Source organism: Trachypithecus francoisi, unplaced genomic scaffold, assembly GCF_009764315.1.
Source record: "Trachypithecus francoisi isolate TF-2019V2 unplaced genomic scaffold, Tfra_2.0 Lachesis_group11, whole genome shotgun sequence".
Lineage (NCBI taxonomy): Eukaryota > Metazoa > Chordata > Mammalia > Primates > Cercopithecidae > Trachypithecus > Trachypithecus francoisi.
In genome coordinates, this window is record NW_022681456.1 from 105249465 (window position 1) to 105269173 (window position 19709).

Sequence of the window (19709 nt, forward strand, 5' to 3'; positions counted from 1 at the left end):
ACAGCTTTACTGAGATATCATTAACATGCCATACAATTCACTTACTTAAGGCACACAACTTGATAGTTTTAAATATATTCACACAATTATGGAACTATCACCAGTCACTTTTGGGACATTCTCATTACCCAAAAAGGAACCCACATACCTATTGGCATTCACTGCCCATTTCCCATCAAATCCCCAGCTATAGGCGATCATTTACTTCCTTTCAGTCTCTACGGATTTGCCTACTCTGGATATTTCATATAAATAAAATCATACATGTGGTCAAGAATCATCCATATTGTAGTATCTACATTTCTTTTTTTATTGCCAAATAATATTTCATTGTATCATTATATCACATTTATTAATTCAGATAATTTGGGTTGTTTCTATTTTTGGCTATTATGAATAATGCTGCTACGAACATTCATGTAAAACTTTTTGCATGGACATATATTTTAACTTCACTTGGGTATTTAATTAGGAGCAGAAGCTGGGTCATATGATAACTCTATGTGTAACATTTTCAAGAACTGCCGGACTCTTTTTCAAGGTAGCTGTAATATTTTACATTCCCACCAACAGTGTATGAGAGTTCCTATTCTTTTTTTTTGAGACGGAGTCTCGCTCTGTCGCCCAGGCTGGAGTGCAGTGGCTTGATCTCAACTCACTGCAAGCTCCGCCTCCCGGGTTTATGCCATTCTCCTGCCTCAGCCTCCCTAGTAGCTGGGACTACAGGCGCCCGCCACCTCGCCCCGCTAGTTTTTGTTTTTGTATTTTTTAGTAGAGACGGGGTTTCACCATGTTAGCCAGGATGGTCTTGATCTCCTGACCTCGTGATCCACCTGTCTCGGCCTCCCAAAGTGCTGGGATTACAGGCTTGAGCCACCGTGCCCGGCTGAGAGTTCCTATTCTTCACAATCTCACTTATACTCCTTATTATCTGCCTTTAAAAATTAATATCATGCCTGTAATCCCAGCACTTTGTGGGACCGAGGCGGGCGGACCACTTGAGGTCAGGAGCTCGAGACCAGCCTGGGCAACACGGTGAAACCCCGTTCCCACTAAAAATACGAAAATTAGCTGGACATGGTGGTGTGTGCCTGTAATCCCAGCATCTTGGGAGGCTGAGGCAGGAAAGCCACTTGAACCCGGGAGGTGGAGGTTGCAGTGAGCTGAGATCACGCCACTGCACTCCAGCCTGAGCAACAAAGCAAGACTTCATCTCAAAAAACAAAAAATAAAGTAATATTACAGCCAACTTAGTATGAAATGATATTTTCATTTTGATTCGCATTTCTCTGAAGGCGAATAATGTCAAACATCTTTTCATTTGCTGATTGGTCATTTGTATATAGATATTTACCTAGTCAAATACTTTGTCTATGTTCTAATGGGGCTATTTGTCTTTTTTACAATGAAGTTCTTATATATTCTAAAAACAAGCTCCTTATCAAATTATTTGCAAATAGTTTCCCATTAAAGTTGTCTTTTCACTTTTTGATGGTGTCATGTGAACACAAATGTTTAATTTTGATGATATCCTGTTTACTTATCTTTTCTTTTGTTGCTTGAACATTTGATGTCATATCTAAGCAAGTACTATTTAATTCAGGATCAAGAGGATGTATGTCTAAGTTTACATCTAAGAGTTTTATAGTTTTACTTCTTACATTTAAGTCTTTGATCTACTTAATTTTTATATATCTGTACATAAGGGGCTAACTTCACTCTCTTGCATGTGGATATCCAACAGATCCATGAACATGAGATGTCTTTTTTTTTGGTCTTTAATTCCTTTCAACAATGTATTACAGTTTTCAATGTATAACTTTTACAATTTTTTTTTTTTTTTTTTTTTTTTTGAGACGGAGTCTCGCTCTGTCGCCCTGGCTGGAGTGCAGTGGCCGGATCTCAGCTCACTGCAAGCTCCGCCTCCCGGGTTTACGCCATTCTCTCGCCTCAGCCTCCCGAGTAGCTGGGACTACAGGCGCCCGCCATCTCGCCCGCTAATTTTTTGTATTTTTTTTAGTAGAGACGGGGTTTCACCGTGTTAGCCAGGATGGTCTCGATCTCCTGACCTCGTGATCCGCCCGTCTCGGCCTCCCAAAGTGCTGGGATTACAGGCTTGAGCCACCGCGCCCGGCCAACTTTTACAATTTTTTGTGAAATTTATTACTAAGCATTTTATTCTTTTGATATTAGAAATATTTTCTGAATTTCATTTTTCAATTATTTACTGACAGTATATAGAAATGCAATTAAATTTTGTATACTGATCTTGTATCCAGCAATCTTGTTGGATAGTTCTAATAGGTTTTTAATGGATTCCTCAAGATTTTTCCACATGCAAGGTTGTATTCTCTGCAAACAGAGGTAGTTCTACTTTTTCCTTTCCAATCTGAATACCTCTTATCTCATGTTCTTGCCTAATTGTCTTGCCTAAAACCTCCAGCACAATGTTGAATAGAAATGGCAAGGGTGGAAATCCTTTTTCTGATCTTAAGGAGAAAGCATTCAGTCTTTTACCATTAAGTATGACACTGGTTGCATGTGTGCGTGTGTTTAGGTGCCATTTATCAGGTTGACAAAGTTCCCTTCTATTCCTAGTTTGTTGAGTGTTATCATAAAGAGGTGTTGAATTTTGTCAAATGTGTTTTTTTTTTTGAAATTGAAATAATCATGTAGTTTTTGCTCTTTATTCTATTGATGCAGTGTATTAAACTGATTTTTTGTTTTGTTTTGTTTTGAGATGGAGTCTCCCTCAGTTGCTCAGGCTGGAGTGCAGTGGCGTGATCTCGGCTCCCTGCAAGCTCTGCCTCCCGGATTCACGCCATTCTCCTACCTCAGCCTCCCGGTAGCTGAGGCTACAGGCGCCCCCACCACGCCCGGCTAATTTTTTGTATTTTTTAGTGGAGACGGGGTTTCATCATGTTAGCCAGGATGGTCTCGATCTCCTGACCTCGTGATTCGCCCACCTCGGCCTCCCAAAGTGCTGGGATTAAGTGAGCCACCGCGCCCAGCCTGAATTGACTTTTTATATGTTTAACCAAACCTTGCATTCCTAGGAAAAATCCCACTTGGTTCCAGTGTACGGTCATTTTTATATGCTGCTAAATTTAATTTGCAAGTGTTTTTTTGAGAATTTTTGCATCTATATTTATTAAAAATATTGCTGTGTAGTTTTCTTGTAAAGTTTTGTCTGGTCTCAGTATCAGGGTAATTCTGGCCTCACAGAATGAGATGACATCTTTGATCCTATTTTTGGAAGAGTTGGTATTAACTCTTGCTAAAATGTTTGGCAGAATTTGCCAGTGAAGCCATTTGGACACAGACTTTTTTTGTGAGGAGATCTTTATTCCAATGAGATATAGAAATGTTACTTCAGGCTGGGTGTGGTGGCTCATGCCTGTAATCCTAGCATGTGGGGAGGCTGGGGTGCGAAGATTGCTTGAGGCCAGGAGTTCAAGATCAGCCTGGGCAACAGAGCAAAACCTCATCTCAATTCAAAATTTAAAAAAAGAAAATAAAGAATTGTTACTCCAGTACAAGTATTTCCTCTTCCCACTTTTTGTGTCTTTATTGTGATAAATACCACGTAAGACAATATCTATGTGCCTTACAAACCCCCAAATAAACCATTACACATACAACTTTGTAGAATTATTTGACTATTAAATGAGCTGAGGTAAGTAAGAATGGCAGACAGATAGAGAGAATTTGCCATGTTAATCTTATTTACCATGCTTCGTTCTCTTCATTTCTTCCTGTGAATTTATCATGTGGTATAATTTCCTTATTCCAATACATCTTTGCATCACCTATCATCTCCTTTGTGTTGGCATTATGAAATATATTACATTTCCATCTTTTGAAAACTCAACAATTTTATCTGTACTTTTAAATAATTTCTTTTAAAATCAATTACTAGAATGAAAAAGGAACAAACATGCATCTATACTATCTTTTGTAATAACTAATTAGCTTTCCTATTTTTTTTTCTTAAATGCGGACTCAAATTACTGTCTGGAGTTACTTGCTTTTATCCCAAAGAACTTCCTTTCGTATTTCTTGTTAAGATGCATCTGTTAAATTCAAGTTTAGTTGATCTGGAAATGTGTTCATTTTGCATAAAATTCTTAGTTAAAAATTCTTTTTTAGTTTTTTGAAAGTCATCCCACTCACTGACTTCTGATTTTCATTGTATCTGATGAGAAATCAGCTATTAATGTTAATGCTTCCTTTTAAGTAATATCACTTTTCCTATTGCTGCTTTTTAAGATTTTCTCTTTATCTTTCAGCATTTTTACTATGATGTGTCTCTTTGTGTTTATCTTACTTGGAAACTGTTGAGTTTTTTGAGTGTTTAATGTTTTCTATCAAATCTCAGAAGTTTTATAGCTACATCTTTAAGTTTTTTTAATTCCTTTTTCTTCCCTCTCTCCTTCTAGTACTCCCATTACATAGGTCAGGGCCCTTAATGATGTCCATATTTTTCTCTGAGGCTATCTTCATTTTACATCTTTGCTTTTTCTATTTTTTTGAATTGTATAATCTCTACCGATCTATCTTCAGGCTCATTAGTTATTTCTTCTGCCAGTTGAAATCTACTGGCTGGGCGCGGCGGTGACTCACGCCTGTAATACCAGCACTTTGGGAGGCCGAGGTGGGTGATCACCTCAGGTCGGGAGTTTGAGACCAGCCTGACCAATATGCAGAAACCCCGTTTCTACTAAAAATACAAAATTACAGACATGTGAAGGCACATGCCTGTAATCCCAGCTACTCAGGAGGCGGAGGTTGCGGTGAGCTGAGATCGCGCCATTGCACTCCAGCCTGGGCAACATGAGCATAAAACTTCGTCTCAAAAAAAAAAGAAAGAAAGAAAGAAAGAAATCTACTGTAGAGCCCCTTTAGTAACTTTTTTTAGTTATTATACTTTTTACTCTAGAATTCCTATTTGGTTCTTTTTTATAATTTTTAAAATAATTTCTATCTCTTTACCAATATTCTCAATTTGATGAGGCAGTGCATCACACCTTCCTTTACTTCTGTAAGCCTGGTTTCCTCTGCCCTTTAAGTTTTTCTGTTGAATTTCACATCTGGGTACTTTCATAATTTGCTGTTACTGTTTTTCTTGTGTATGGGGCACACTTTCCTGGTTCTTTGCACGTGTCAGTTTTTTGCTCAAACCTGGACATTTTAGGTAATATATTGAATCAACTGAAGATACCTTTCTGGGCTTGTCTTTGTTGCTTATTTGTTGAGTAATTTGACAATTTTGGGAAGTCTATTTCTCCTGCAGCGTGAAGCCTTTGGTGCTACTCCTCAGAGGGTCAGCGTTGGGCATGCACACAGTTACCAGGAATGACAGTGTCATGTTAGCAGGACTCTCTGTCTCTTTCCCTCATCTCTCTTTTGCCTCATTTGGTATCCCACTCAGCTGTGTAACTCAAGTAATTGCCAGCTCTATTGTTTTCGACAATGTTCTAGAGTATAAACTGTTTCATAGTCTCATCCAAATAAATTGCAGGGGGTAGGGTTCTTTGGCCAGTCTTTGAGGTTTGATCTGATCCCTCAAGAAGGAGGGCTCTTCTTAGCTCCATCTCTGATTCTCTTTTGAGAACTAGTTGGCCTATGTTTAGCCTGCTGCTCTCAAAAGCTAGCAGTCCGTTCTTATTTGCTTACCACCAAAGCCTCCATTGTTTCTGAAAGCATCCTTAGGCTTAAATTTCCCCACACTGTGCTTCAAATAAAATCAATTCCTTTGGGGAGGGTTTCTGGAGTTCTCTGTTCTTACAGACTGCTTCTCTCAGTGGGCAAAATCTCTCAGCCACTGCTCTGGGGGCTGGGTAGGGGTAGTAGTCTTTGATATTCTTGGCTTGCCTTTGTCAGTGTCGAACTTCTCTCCCTTACAAGCAAGGTGATGGCAGCTTCAGAAGCTGCACAGACCTGCACCTTACAAGCAAGGTGGGGTGAGGGCGATTGGAGCCCCAGTATTCTAGGCTTGCTACACCTAGGGTAGAAACTCTGCCCTATGTGTAGGGGCTGGGTGGAGGAAGAGAACCTCTGACCACACTGGCATCCTCACCAGGAATTTAGCCTCTGTAACTTAAAGCTGGAGGGGATGATAAAAGCTAGCAGTTTGCTCTCCCAGTGAAATATGGTATCCCCTCATTGGGATCTGTAGAGCCCTTAAGACCTAATCACCTCATAAAGGTCTCACCTTAATACTGTTGCAATGGCAACTAAACTTCAACCTGAGTTTTACAGGGGACAAACATTCAAACCATAACAGAGTGGGTCATAGTTCAAGTGCAGGACTTACTGCTCTGACCAAGTTTTAGATTTTCTTAAATATGTGTTTCTTCATTTGTCGAGTGTCTGTAGGACAATTTCCAGTATTTTTTTTTTAAATAGTTTTTACCAGTTATGTTTGTTTTGCTGTGGAGCAGGTCTGTGCAACTTCTCAAGCTGCCATTTTCAAAGGGGAGCTCCAGTTTGTATATTTTAAGTACAGAAAGAAGGAAAAGTTTTCTGAAGTAATTGGAGTAAAGAATTCTCCTGGATTTTTACATTTTATTCCAACAGTTATGATAAACAAAAAACAAATATTGAAACTTTACAAAGTGTTAGGCATTGTCCTGAGTGCTTAGAAAATATTAATATATTTAGTCCTTCGTAAGATACACATGTTGTTTTACTTTCCTCATCTTATAGATGAGAACATAGGCCCCAAAAGCTTCAGAAATTTTCTCAGATCACACAGCTAAGTGGAAAAGCAAGGTTTAAACAAAGGAAAATTAACTTCACAGACTGTATTTTTTTATTTCACTTTTTTCCCTAGAAATAGATACTTAAAATTTGGTTCATAATGTAAGTAAATTTTTAAGTCGTTTTCACTTAGTATTAAAAATTAGTCTTTTTTTTACCTTAAATATTGTTTAAATATAATTTCCAATGGCTGCATAATCTTGTTCCATACTGCCAATTTACTTTTCACTTTCACAGCAGATAGTTCAGTTCATGTCTCATTACCTCTTCACCCTCACTGAAAACAATATTCTTTTTAAAAAAAAGTTTCAATCTCTTTGTAAAATCTTTTCTCTTATGGTTGGTTTTATTTTATATTTACACTCTATTTTTATATTTGTTTCATTACAAAGTGCAGTAGTTCCCTGGAGATGCAGTGGCAAGTTACTACAAACTGGGGGAACATAAAACAACAAAATGTTCCTCTCATAGTTCTGGGGGCCAGAAGCGCAAAATCACTTTCACTGGGCTGAAATCAAAGTGCCAGCTGGGCCAGGGTCCCTCCAATGGTTCCAGGAGGTAATCCTTTCCTTGTTCTTCAAGCTTTTGGTGGCTTCAGGTGTTCCTTAGCTTGTGACCATGTCACTCTAATCTATGCCTCCACAGTCCAACTGCCTCATCATCTTCTGTCTTAAAAACTCCCTCTACCACTCTAAGGACCCACCAAAATAATGCAGAGTAAGTCCCTCTTCTCGAGATTTTTAACAGATTTATTTTGCTATATACAGTAATATTTGCTATTTTGCCATATAAGGTGACAAGAATATACTTGAGATATATACCAAATGTGATCCTTAGCACATTCATTCTCTTCCTGTTACATCCTAGACAAATGCCATAAAGCTGCAAATATTAAGCTGTAGCTCTGAGGCACCTCAGAGACACACAGTTTAAAAATCATTATCAACCAGTCAATATCCAGAATAATTAATTCCCCCTTATAAGAGAATTACCTAAGTCATAGTTTAAAATATGGCATTAAAATCTAAGTAGTATGTTTTTGCCTAATCCAAACATTCCTTTAAAAGAAAAATAACTCCTACTGGGGCTACAATATGACATAATAAAAAATAGTAATAATTTTAAAAAAATAACATGGTACCCTTCTGCAAAACGATAAATCTTTTCTACAACCAGGAATCCTTTTAAATTTCAAGATTTCTTTTAAGTCAATTTAGTTACACACACACACACACACACACACACACACACGGTGTGTGTGCCCGAACTTCCACACAAGCCTGTGCCTGAAGAACATTTATGTTATTTAGTCTGTTCTGGGAGCCATAAGAAAGTTTAGATTTTGTTGCACCAAAGTTATTTATAAGAATTAATCGTTGTAATGTAATGATACTACATTTTTATTTAATATATAATTTCATGCATGCAGATGAGTGTTGTACCTAATAAGGCAGGCAATTTGGGAAATACATACTTTTTTTTTTTTTTGTGCTCCTTCTCAAAATATATTTGAACTCCTCTTTTAGAAATTGTTTCTATATTACTTTTTATAGTCATATGGTCTTTAAAAACAGCATTCCTAAACTCAATCATCAGCAAAACTTAACTTATGTGACATGTTTTTGTTATTACTAAGATTATTTTGAAAGAATATACCACAATAGAGTATATTCTGTACTGCTCATACTGGAGACACTCTTAAGAGACAGTTATGATCACTCCATAATAACCTGAGCCAACTAACTCCTCAGTCACCTTTGTGCAATCCATCCCCATGCCACCTATGACCCAAAAGACCTCCTCAAAATGCCTGTTTGATTAAATGACAGCATACCACACCACTTCACCACTATGGCTGAACCAAGCCAGGTGGAAGTCAATAACCTCACTTAGCCATGATGTACGGGAGGACCAGATTCACCAGAATTTAGTCCAGCTCTTGAGAAAAGCTTACTGGGCAAGTTTGGATGCATCAACTCAAGCCACTCATGAAATAGTTATTCTAAATAACTTATCTGATTGCCAAGAGGCCAACATCAGACACTGGGTCTGGGGCCATATCAAATCTGCCAATGTACTTCCTCATTGTAATGACTCCACTGGTGGGCAGGTAATTATCCCTGCTTTGACCCAGTATTCATCTTCTTTCCTCTGAGAGTGGCATGGGGTACAACAAGACAATATAGGGTCACCTACACCCCCTTTCTGCCGGTTCTTGCAACTATGTAATTTCTGGTCAGTGATTCCAAGTTGTAAGTGTTGTTTCCTTACAAATTTATCATCCCCTAAGAAATTAAAATCACATTCTATGGTTATTAATGCTGGGATCCACATTTGGTTTTATAAAAATTCCTAATGCTAGTTTAGTTTTTTTAGTACATGAATTTTATGTGTCAATAAAAAATGTTAAAGTAACATGTTAGAAAATTTCAGTCTAGTTATATAATGTAAATAATTTTTAAATTTAAAAATTGATTTAAAAAACAAGGTTTTAGTGCTATTTCAAAAATATTTTAAGAATAAAATCTTCATAGGCAGCTCCAAATTTGCTAAATTTGCCACACAAGTTTAAATGACTTGCATAGTAGCATTTAAATTTATATTCTAATGGATATAGCTAAGAAACATGATTAAATGAAGCAATGCTTTCAAAAAGTAAACAAAAACTGGCGTTTATAGTGACACAGAAATTCTCAAAGATCCCTCTCAAGAATACAGATACCCTCCAATGAAAAATATTAATAAACGTTAACAGAAGTTAATAAATTAGTATGTCGAACAATCCATATAACTCTTACAGACATTTCAGTAGAAATGAAATCACGCAATCTCACAAACTGTCATAGCCAATGGGAAAGGGAAAGTGTTTTTTCACCATGAAAGATTTTTCGGGTTGTGTGGGCTACTAGTGATTGCCTCTGTTCCAACTTCAACCTTTTTGCTTGTTTTATGAAAATAGATCTGGACCCTTAAAATACTTTTTCCTAGATAGTCACTCCAGGTGCAGTTTTGTCAAGAGAGGGCACTAGTGAGACAGGGGAAAGGGCAAGAGGAGCGGCTTTTGCTTTCTGGGGTCCTCCTGTGGCGTGGGGGCTTCCCCAGTGTGCAGGTCCTGCAGCAAATACAGTTTCTCCTGCGCCCAGCTCCTACAGTGTACAAGAGCCAGCAGCAACCAGCAGGTTCCCTCGACACTCACCTTGGATGGGTTTTTGGTAGAGTGCCCCTGCAAGACACCACCCTAGTAAGGTGGACTGCTGGTAGGTTCCATCAACAAGGTGACTTCCCTGCTTTCTAGTGAGCCTGAGCCAGGCCTTCTCCAACATGATATGGATCTCAGTCCCAGGGGGCCTCTTCTTTGGGCATTCTATCTCAGCCTTAGCAGTAGTAGCTCTCAAGTTCACATTATATAATATTACATCTACTAGTCTTATATTCTTTAGAGTCTCTTTACCTCTTACTTATCAATCTCTAATTTTATAGTCTTTTATATTAAACTTTCCCTATTCAAATTATCATGCAGTTTCTCTCTCCTGACTGGACAAAGATTGATATCTGATTCTAGCAAATGAATGTGCAACAGAAAGCACTGTTTTCTAATTCTTCTTTGTGTACCTTGGGATAAATATTCCTACTTATAATTAATAATACTGATATAAACACAAAAGCAACCAAATTTTTTTTGTAAAAATATTTTATTTACTTATGGCTAAATAACTTTTTACTCCCATATGAAAAATCAAAGAAAACCAAGTAAGAATGTTTCCTCATTTAATATTATTCACGCATAAGGGGAAAAAATTCCAGTGGAAAGTACTAAAAACATGAAGCAAATAAATTTGTGGAAAAAAATACTTGTCTAGTTTGTACATAGCAGATAAATGAAACAATTAGGTCAATTTTACAAACCACTAGAAATGAAAAGAAAAAGATCTCAACCAATGAATGAGCTTCAGAGATATTTTCATTATCTATCCTGTTTTGTTAATGTGAGTAGAAAATCACGTAAATAAACATCTATACAACAGGAGAGATGAAAATCAAGTAACATTAGGCAAGAAAAAGAGTAAGAAAAAAATATTTTCACACCTTATGAAATGGACTGATATGGATAACTGCCAACAAACTATAATTTTATAAGCAACTTAAACTCTGAAGGAAGTCTGTGGTTTTTTGAAATTTTATATTTTATACTTAGAATTACCTAAAAAGTTTGCCCCTCAATATAAAATTTGCAATTTATAAAGCTCTTTTGTACAGATTCTTACATGTAGATAACAATATCAACAAAAAAGATTACTCCCCTTCCTGTACCCTAGATCCCAGATTGTGAACTTCTAGAACAGACAGCAAAAATGTGCATATTAAGTTAACGTGGCAAGAAAAAATCTGGACATGAGGGCTACAGTTACAGAATATTGGGAGGATCTTAAAATCTCAGGCCAAAGGAGAAGCTAATTCTTTATTTAAAGGATCACTATAACCAAAGCAAAAACAGCAAAAGCAAAAGCACTTGTTATTAGACTTTAAAACCTGGGAGATTCATTAAATAATCCAGAAGCAAAACAAAAACCAACCAACCAAACAAACAACAACAAAAAACAGCCCTTAATAACTTCCAGATTTTTAAAAGTTTAAAACAAACAAAAATGAATGAATTTCCCATGCATTTCAAGGGAAAATCAGCTCTTCCTGCCTCTAGTTAAACAAACTCTTCATAGTTGAAGGTTCTGAGTCTCCAATTTTAGAGATTATGACTGCTTGACAGGCAAAATACAGGTTAAAAATAAAGATAATTAGTGATTTGGTAACAAATTATAAACTCCAACTGGCCACAAGCACTTGAAAGTAATCATTAGTCAGAGTTAGTGGGGTCTGTGATCATGTGATCACAGTTATAGAGAAGTGCCGCCTTCTGTTCTTAAAGTATGCACAGCTAGACCTTATCAATAAACAAAAAAGAGAAATGGTATCACTGAACAGGCAAAGTAAAACTGAAAAAAAAAATTACTAATGAGTTATTTTCTTTAATTTCATTTATTTTTCCAAAGCACATCCAAATCAGCATTTCTTACAGCACAATGATAGGTCCACTAACTTTAGGTATTGTTTTCTTCTTCTAACAACATCACTACAAAAATAAGTAGGCATAATTTCTGCTTCTTTGCAAAATGAGTTATGTAACTTAAAGTATTATCTTGGCCAGGCGCAGTGGCTCAGGCCTGTAATCCCAGTACTTTGGAAGGCCGAGGTAGGTGGATCACGAGGTCAAGAGATCGAGACCATCTTGGCCAACATGGTGAAACCTCATCCCTACTAAAAACACAAAAAATTAGCCAGGTGTGGTGGCAGGCGCCTGTAATCCCAGCTACACAGGAGGCAGACGTTGCAGTGAGCAGAGAACATGCCATTGTACTCCAGCCTGGGCAAAAGGAGCGAAACTCCATCTCAAAAAAAAAAAAAAAAAAAAAGTATGATCTTACTTAACTTTAAAGACAAACACAAAATATAAGCAGTTTTCCATGGCCTCACACACTAATTTGGATTAAATTTCACCTCAATCCTCTTTGCTTGTCAGGTAGCCTATCAATGGAAAAATATTTTGACATAAATTATTTTCTGTTTCTCAGCTCTGTGTCTCAGATTTCAGAGGAGAAAACTGAAGACAGCATTTTCTAGAAACATAAACGCTAAGCAGCAGGCAGGAATAATTGATTATTGGCAGTTTTTTGTGGTCTTTGGCTCAAACATTCCAACCCTGATCTCCATGACAAAGTGCTCCTCAATAATCTTGCAGTAAGTGTGGCATCTTTTATCAAAGGATCAGTAGAGAGCCTAAAACACCTTTTGACGTTATATGGAACTTTGTTTTTGAGATGGGGTCTCATTCTGTTGCCCAGGCTGGAGTTCAATGGCATGATCTCGGCTCACTGAAGCCTCAACTTCCCAGGCCAAAGTGATCCTCCCACCTCTGCCTCCCAAATAGCTGAGACTACAGGTGTGCACCATGATGCCTGGCTAATTTTTTAATTTTTTTTTCGTAGAGACGGGGTCTCGCCATGTTGACAAGGCTGGTCTCAAACTCCTGGGCTCAAGCGATCCTCCCACCTTGGCCTCCCAAAGTGCTAGGATTACAGGCGTGAGCCACCATGCCCAGCCTGTATGGAATATTTTTTTTAATGCTGTTTTCAACTGAAATACTAGTAAGGTTTCAAAGGAAAAAGGACAAAATAAACAAAAGCTATAATCCTAAACTTAACAAGTTTTTATTTCCACAGTTACAACCATATCACAGTTTTAAAATCAATTCTTAAAGGATCAGTATTTTGTTCCATGATTAGAATTTAATGAAAACTTCAGTTTCTGCTAATTACATAAAAAGATCTAATTTCATCATGGTAAACTGAGTATTGTCAAAATTTGTTTCTTATTCAAATATCTATTTGAAAATTAATTTTCAAACAAATACATACTATGAATCAGTAATCAAACTGAAAATATTTTGACATGGAGACTTTCACATGCTATTAAAAATGAAAATGACCTGTATTTAGTGCAATTGTCCAAACCAATCAAGACATACAGAAAAATGCTGTCTTCTCTTCCTACAAAACACAGCAATAATTTATCTTATTTATTATTTCCCAAAACATATCGGGAGAAAGTTAACACAGACACACTTAGAGCCAAGGACAGCACATATGTTCTACTTTGTCTACTAAGCTTGAGTGTCTGACTACAGATACCAAGAATGTGATGCTTAAAAGGATGATCAGACTCAGCATGAACACATACCATGATCAACTAATTATGTCTGCCATGGGCATAGGAAACACATACATATGTTTTCATCACTAGTATGAACGTTATTAGTTAAAACACATTTGCTGAAGTTTGCTGCTGTAGCGAGTGAGCGCCCACTTGGCAAGTCACCGGGCACATGGCACCAGCCGGCTGTGCCTATACCTGCTGTGCAGAGGCACTGGCAGCTCAGGCAAGGCACAAGAACACAACTTCACAAAGCAACAAAGGTCCACACTCTCATAATCCTCAAACCAATACTACAGCTCTGAGTTTTGTCCACAAAATATAAAAATGTGCCACTTACTCAGATGGGGTTTAGAAAAATAAGTTTTCAACAGCAAACAAGTTGTATAATATTATTGGAATTATAACTCCATGATTATGATTTCTAAAGAAGAGGCCTGGCTACTACTCCAGGTGTTATTACTATGATTTTACCGAGCCTGCGTGAATTTGATGGAAAATAGTAAAACTGGAAGGACACAGGATTTAAAGAATCAGCAGACTTGAGTTCACAGCACCATGTAACCCTGAGCTATAACCCTGAACTCCCTTAAGCTCATGGAGGCTTATTTCTTCATCTATAAGAATATCTGTTGGTTTGCTGTAAGCAATTAAAATACACTCAGCTATTTAAAAGTGTCTTATGAATTTTAAAGTACTGTCCCACCAGGTGGCTATCACTAGAGAAGCCAAATTTTCCTATGGGTTTACTAGATTACTAGCCTTGGATTACTAGAAATGAGAAAGAGCTGGCAGGGCAGTCTTGCAGACACATCACACAGCGAGAATACAGCCCTTTTTATTGGACAGGACTGCCAATAACAAAGGACCCTGTGGAAAACATGCTGCTAATTACATGGAAACCTGGTCAGTTTTTAATTCTGGGAGATACACTCTCCTTTATTTTGATTCTACAAATCTGAATGTAGGAACAGAGCAAGAAGACAGAACAAACTGGCACAGCTCTTAAAACTCACATGAGGCCAGGTGCAGTGGCTCATGCCTGCAGTCCCAGCATTTTGGGAAGACAAGGCAGGAGGATTGCTTCAGCCCAGCAGTTCGAGACCAGCCTGGGCAACAAGGTGAGACTCCGTCTTTACAAAAATAATTTAAAAATTACCTAGGCATGGTGGCCTGTGGTCCCAACTACATGGGAGACTGAGACAAGAGGATTGTTGGAGCCTAGGAGTTTGAGGCTCCAGTGAGCTATGTTCACATCACTGCAGTCCACCCTGGGCAACAGAGTGAGACCCTATCAAGAAAAGAAAAGAAAAGAGAGGAGAGGGGAGAGGAGGGGGAGGGGAGGGGAGAGGAGGGGGAGGGGAGGGGAGAGGAGGGGGAGGGGAGGGGAGAGGAGGGGGAGGGGAGGGGACAGGAGAGGAGAGGAAAGAAGAGAAGCCTTACATGGAAGGAACATCATGCCCAGAAAAAACAAATCTCGATACTAATCATAGGCCCACATATTTTACAAATTCAATTCACATAATTAGCAAGGATATAAATAATATATGGATATAGTTATGTTTAGGTGTCACGAGTGACATACTGGTGTGAGACTGGATGAGGAGATGATGTCTATTCCTCCTTTTTCAGAAACACAGGAAGCTGTTTATAGTCACTGAAAAAAGGCTAAATAATGATAGTTCACACAACCAACACTCAAATATTCATTGCCAGTTATACTGCTATTTGAGGAAAAAGAGGAGATTTGGTTTTCTCGCTTTTTAAATATTAAATGCCTGAGAGCTTTTGTTATATCTGTTAAATTCTTAGTATATGCCAGGAGATGTTCTAAGTGCTTTGAATGTATCAATTTATTTAAGTCTCATAATAATCTTATAAGGTAGGTATCATTATTATTGTTTCTGCTTTTCAGAAGAGGAACTCAGCACAGAGCAGTTATAAAACTTGCCCAAGATCACACACTTCATTAGAGGAAAAACCAAGATTTCAATTCAGAACTTTAACTAGCATACTCTACTGCCTAAAAAGATAAAGAAAAACAACATACATTATACCTAACTGTTTCAAAAAACATTTACAACAGGCCTACTACATGCCATGGATATGTTATACATATATCATAGGTACGATAGGCACAAAATAACAAAGCTTTAAAGACACTAGGTTTAAACCGAAGTTCACGAGTCAGTGTCTTCGTCCCTTTGGGCTGATATAATAAAATACCATAAACTGGGTGGCTTATAAACACCACAAATTTTCTTCTCACTGTTCTGGAAGCTGGAAAGTCCAAGGTCAAGCCACTGTCAGACTCAGCATCGGGTGAGGGCCTATTTTCTGGTTCGCTGATGGTGATGGTGCCTTCTAGCTGTGCCCTCCCATGGCGGAAGGGGCAAGATAGCTCTCTGGGGTCTTTTATGAAGGCACTAATCCCATTTATGATGGCCCTACTTTCATGACTCCCCATGACCTAATCACCTCCCAAAGGTCACAACTCCTAACACCATCACATTGGTGATTAGGTTTCAACATATGAATTTGGAGGGGGCGACGGGGGCGATACACAAATATTCAAACCACAGCACTCAGTCTCAAATAATTAATAATGTCAAGTTATCATAATTACTTGACTCAGGTGTTTTTGGGACTGGAGGCAGGGAGCAAGCAAGGCTTAGAAGAGTAATCTACCACTATCAAAAATAATATTGCTCATCAGGAAGAGGAAAGTTCTGGGAAACATCTGGCTAATCTTTTTGGAAAGCAGGTTCTGAGGAAATTCTTAAAGAGGACTGATTATGCAATCTTGGCTACAGTAAGTACCTACTATTTTCAATGGGGATTTCTTTCCATGAACACATGACTGACTCAGTTCTTAGGCATAACTGGGGCTAACACAAACCAAAATAGCAGCAGGCCTCATCCCAAAGAAACTGCAACATAAACTTATGCCTCGAGAATTATTTTCCAGATGCTGTAGATGTTCCTGTAAGGGTTCCTTTGGTTTCTAAGGTACAAAGATGGACAATTCCTCAGATGGCCTCAGGAGACCGCTCTTAGATCTGCACTGGGCAGAACCCTGGGATTAACAAGGTGAGTGATATCTATCACTTTTGGATTCCAAGGAAGGAAAGACAAAATGGTATGAGGGCCCTTACAACAGTTAAAAACGACAAGGGTACTTAGGTGGAGAGGAGCTGTTTTTTTTCTGGTCTTTTTGACCAGGATTGACCCTCTTTTATCTCCTTTCTATCCCCCAGCTCCCGCTCACCTGCATCTTAGGTATACGGAAGTCTCTCACGTTGTCCCTTGGTTGTGCAAAGGCCCAGAATCAATTCTTCCCTGCCCTCTCCTATCACCAACAATAGAATTGTTCAGCCCAGAAGCATTCCTTTCCCTCCTCACCACGCCCTCCTCTTATTCCTTAAAGTGGCTGAAGTCAAATATAAAAAGGGAAAGGAAATACGATTAAACTAAAGCATAATCAATTAATCTCCAGTTGGTAATATGAGAAGAGATAATTAGGGAAAGAGCTTTCCTACTGTTTCCCTTAAACCACAGTGCCATCCCCAGGGCCGGGGTAATCAGGAGGGGCAGGTTAGGCAGCTGGGGCACAAATGTATGGGAGTTCCGCTCTCACGTGCTAGCGCTGTGCCTGCATGACCCTGAGCGATGCCTCCTTCTGCTTCGTGCCCTCCTGCATGACTCACTTGCTTTATTCTACAGGCTCTGTGCCATCTTGGTAAAGATGGTCCCAGGGGACAAGAAAGAAAAACTTCAGCTGCTCTCAAGTCATTGCCTATGGAGAAAAAGCCATTGGTTCTACCCTCCTTTCTAATTTCTCACTAATTTCTAATTTAATTTGACTTAAAACTCAAATGCTTTGCTGGTGCCTGACCAACTCTCCTACATGAAAGAGGAACAAATGGTGGAGAGTAAGGACACCTTCTGGCCCCAAGGCCTCAGAATGGATTAGGCATTCGTTAGCTATTCCTGGGGCATGGCACGCAGGGGGCCTGGACACCAGTACTATTGCAGGCACAGGACCCTGTGGGCATCAGGATGCCAACCCCTCGCCCTCACCCAAGGACCACCACTCTCTCCATCAGTTTTTCTTTTTGAACAAAGAATAAATACGTGGCTATTTTACCCATCTTAAACGAAACAGTCTTCTTCTGATCCCTCTCCACCCACTGATGATATTCCCTTTTGCAGCAGAACTCCTTTCAAGAATTGTCTACACTTGCTTTCATTTTCTCACCTTCCATTCTCTATCAAGCTCATTCCTGCCATGCTTTTACACCTACCATCCAATCAAACTACTCTTATTGAGGTCACTAATCACCTTCACCTTGCTAAATATAAGGGTCAGTTTGTCACTCCTTCCTCCTGATCTACTTTCTTCACTGTCTTCCAGGACACAGCACTTTTTCTTGGTTTTCCCCCTGCTTTACTGGGGTTCCTTCTCAGTCTCCTCTGCTCTAGGAATTTTTAATATTTGAATATCCCAGGTATCAATCATTAGTCCTCTCCTCTTCTCCATTTCTATCCACAGCCTTGGGGATCTCATCCAGTCTCATAACTTGGAAATACCAACGTGGGTCATTTGGAAGTCGTTATGTGGAACAGTCCTGTGCACTGCAGGATGCCTGGCATCTCCACCACCACCCATCCACTAAATGCCAGCAACAGCCTTCCTATCATTGCAACAACCAAAAATTCCCTCACCAATTTCCCAAATAGCCCTGATGGCAGAATCACTCCTGCTTAGAAACACTACTTAGAAATAAGGTCTACGCTCCTGTAGGTATAGCTTTATTCTACAGTTTGATCAGTAGAAGTGTTAACGACATACTGAAAAGCACAAAATTCCATCTTGAGTGTGGAATTAAAATTTATTCAAGAATATCCTCATATATCCATTGGTTCTCAGCCCAGATAGTCCTTATCCTAACACGTCGATGAGTTTGGATCTCATGTGAGAAAAGGATGGTGTTGTGATAGCTGGCAGCTAAGCATCCTATAACTTGAAACTTGGGAATGCTGCTATAGAAATCCATTTTGTGGTAAGAAAAAAGATGGGGAACCAGTGTGCAAGAAAAAACACTGGACTGATTTGGAAGTCAAAAGAGCTGGGTTGTAATTCAGACTCTGTGAATATACAGATATAGCTGCTCATTTGGCAGAGCTTTATCTACTGGCTATGCACCAGGACCACCAAGATGAATAAACGAGTGACGTGACCTAGAAGGGAAGGCTAGAGGGAGCATATCAGTCTCTGTGTCTTGATTCCTCTAACTTCAAATCCGAATCTCCAAAGTACCTTCCAAGTGAAAAAGAAAATTAAGATTCTATGCCTTAAATCTGAATCTCCAAAGTACCTTCCAAGTAAAAAAGAAAATTAAGATTCTATGTAGATGCTTGCAATATGCCTCATACAGCACACAGAAAACACAAACAGAAGCAGACACTATGGTACTAGAGAGCTGAGGTCAAGCCACCCATATGACATTATTTTATGTTCAAATTAGAACACAAAGATTACTATAAGAAATTACTGTTATTAATGTAAAAATCACTGCATTTCTACTTCTTAACATAAGAAAGATTTAGAGTATACACTCAAACGATCCTCTGGAGCAAAATGGAATAGAAATGACAATATCAGCCTGTTTTTCTGAAAGCATTATTTGTTGTACCAAAAATAATGTGATCTTTAATCACTGTATCCCTTACATAATTCCCACTCCAATAAGGCAAATTTGCAAAGAATTTACACAGTAAAATTATCTAGTAGCTATAGCAGCTCACAGGAGAACATGCTAAAGGGGATGGAACAACATTATGTCAACTGGCTGGAAACAGTATAGCTTCTAATATCTATCTATATCTAACATTTAAGTGAGAATTATTTTATTTTATTTATTTTATTTTTGAGATGGAGTCTTGCTCTGTTGCCCAGGCTGGAGTCTAATGGCTATCTCCCCTCACTGCAAACCCTGTCTCCCGGATTCACGCCATTCTCCTGCCTCAGCCTCCCGAGTAGCTGGGACTACAGGCGCCCGCCACCACGCCCGGCTAATTTTTTGTATTTTTAGTAGAGACGGGGTTTCACTGTGTTAGCCAGGATGGTCTCGATCTCCTGACCTCGTGATCTGCCCGCCTTGGCCTCCCAAAGTGCTGGG

General features: G+C 38.8%; 1 protein-coding gene and 1 long non-coding RNA gene across 3 annotated transcripts in view; one reads left to right on the forward strand and one right to left on the reverse strand.

Annotated features, from left to right (window-relative positions):
• The window catches only part of RASSF8 (Ras association domain family member 8), a 122470-nt gene that overhangs the window by 52411 nt on the left and 50350 nt on the right, over positions 1–19709 (reverse strand). The gene's annotated exons all lie outside the window — the stretch shown is intronic.
• On the forward strand, positions 16070–18504 carry LOC117090374. The gene is made up of 3 exons (XR_004439982.1): positions 16070–16339; positions 16496–16617; positions 18080–18504. It is a non-coding gene; the product is annotated as an uncharacterized LOC117090374 (long non-coding RNA).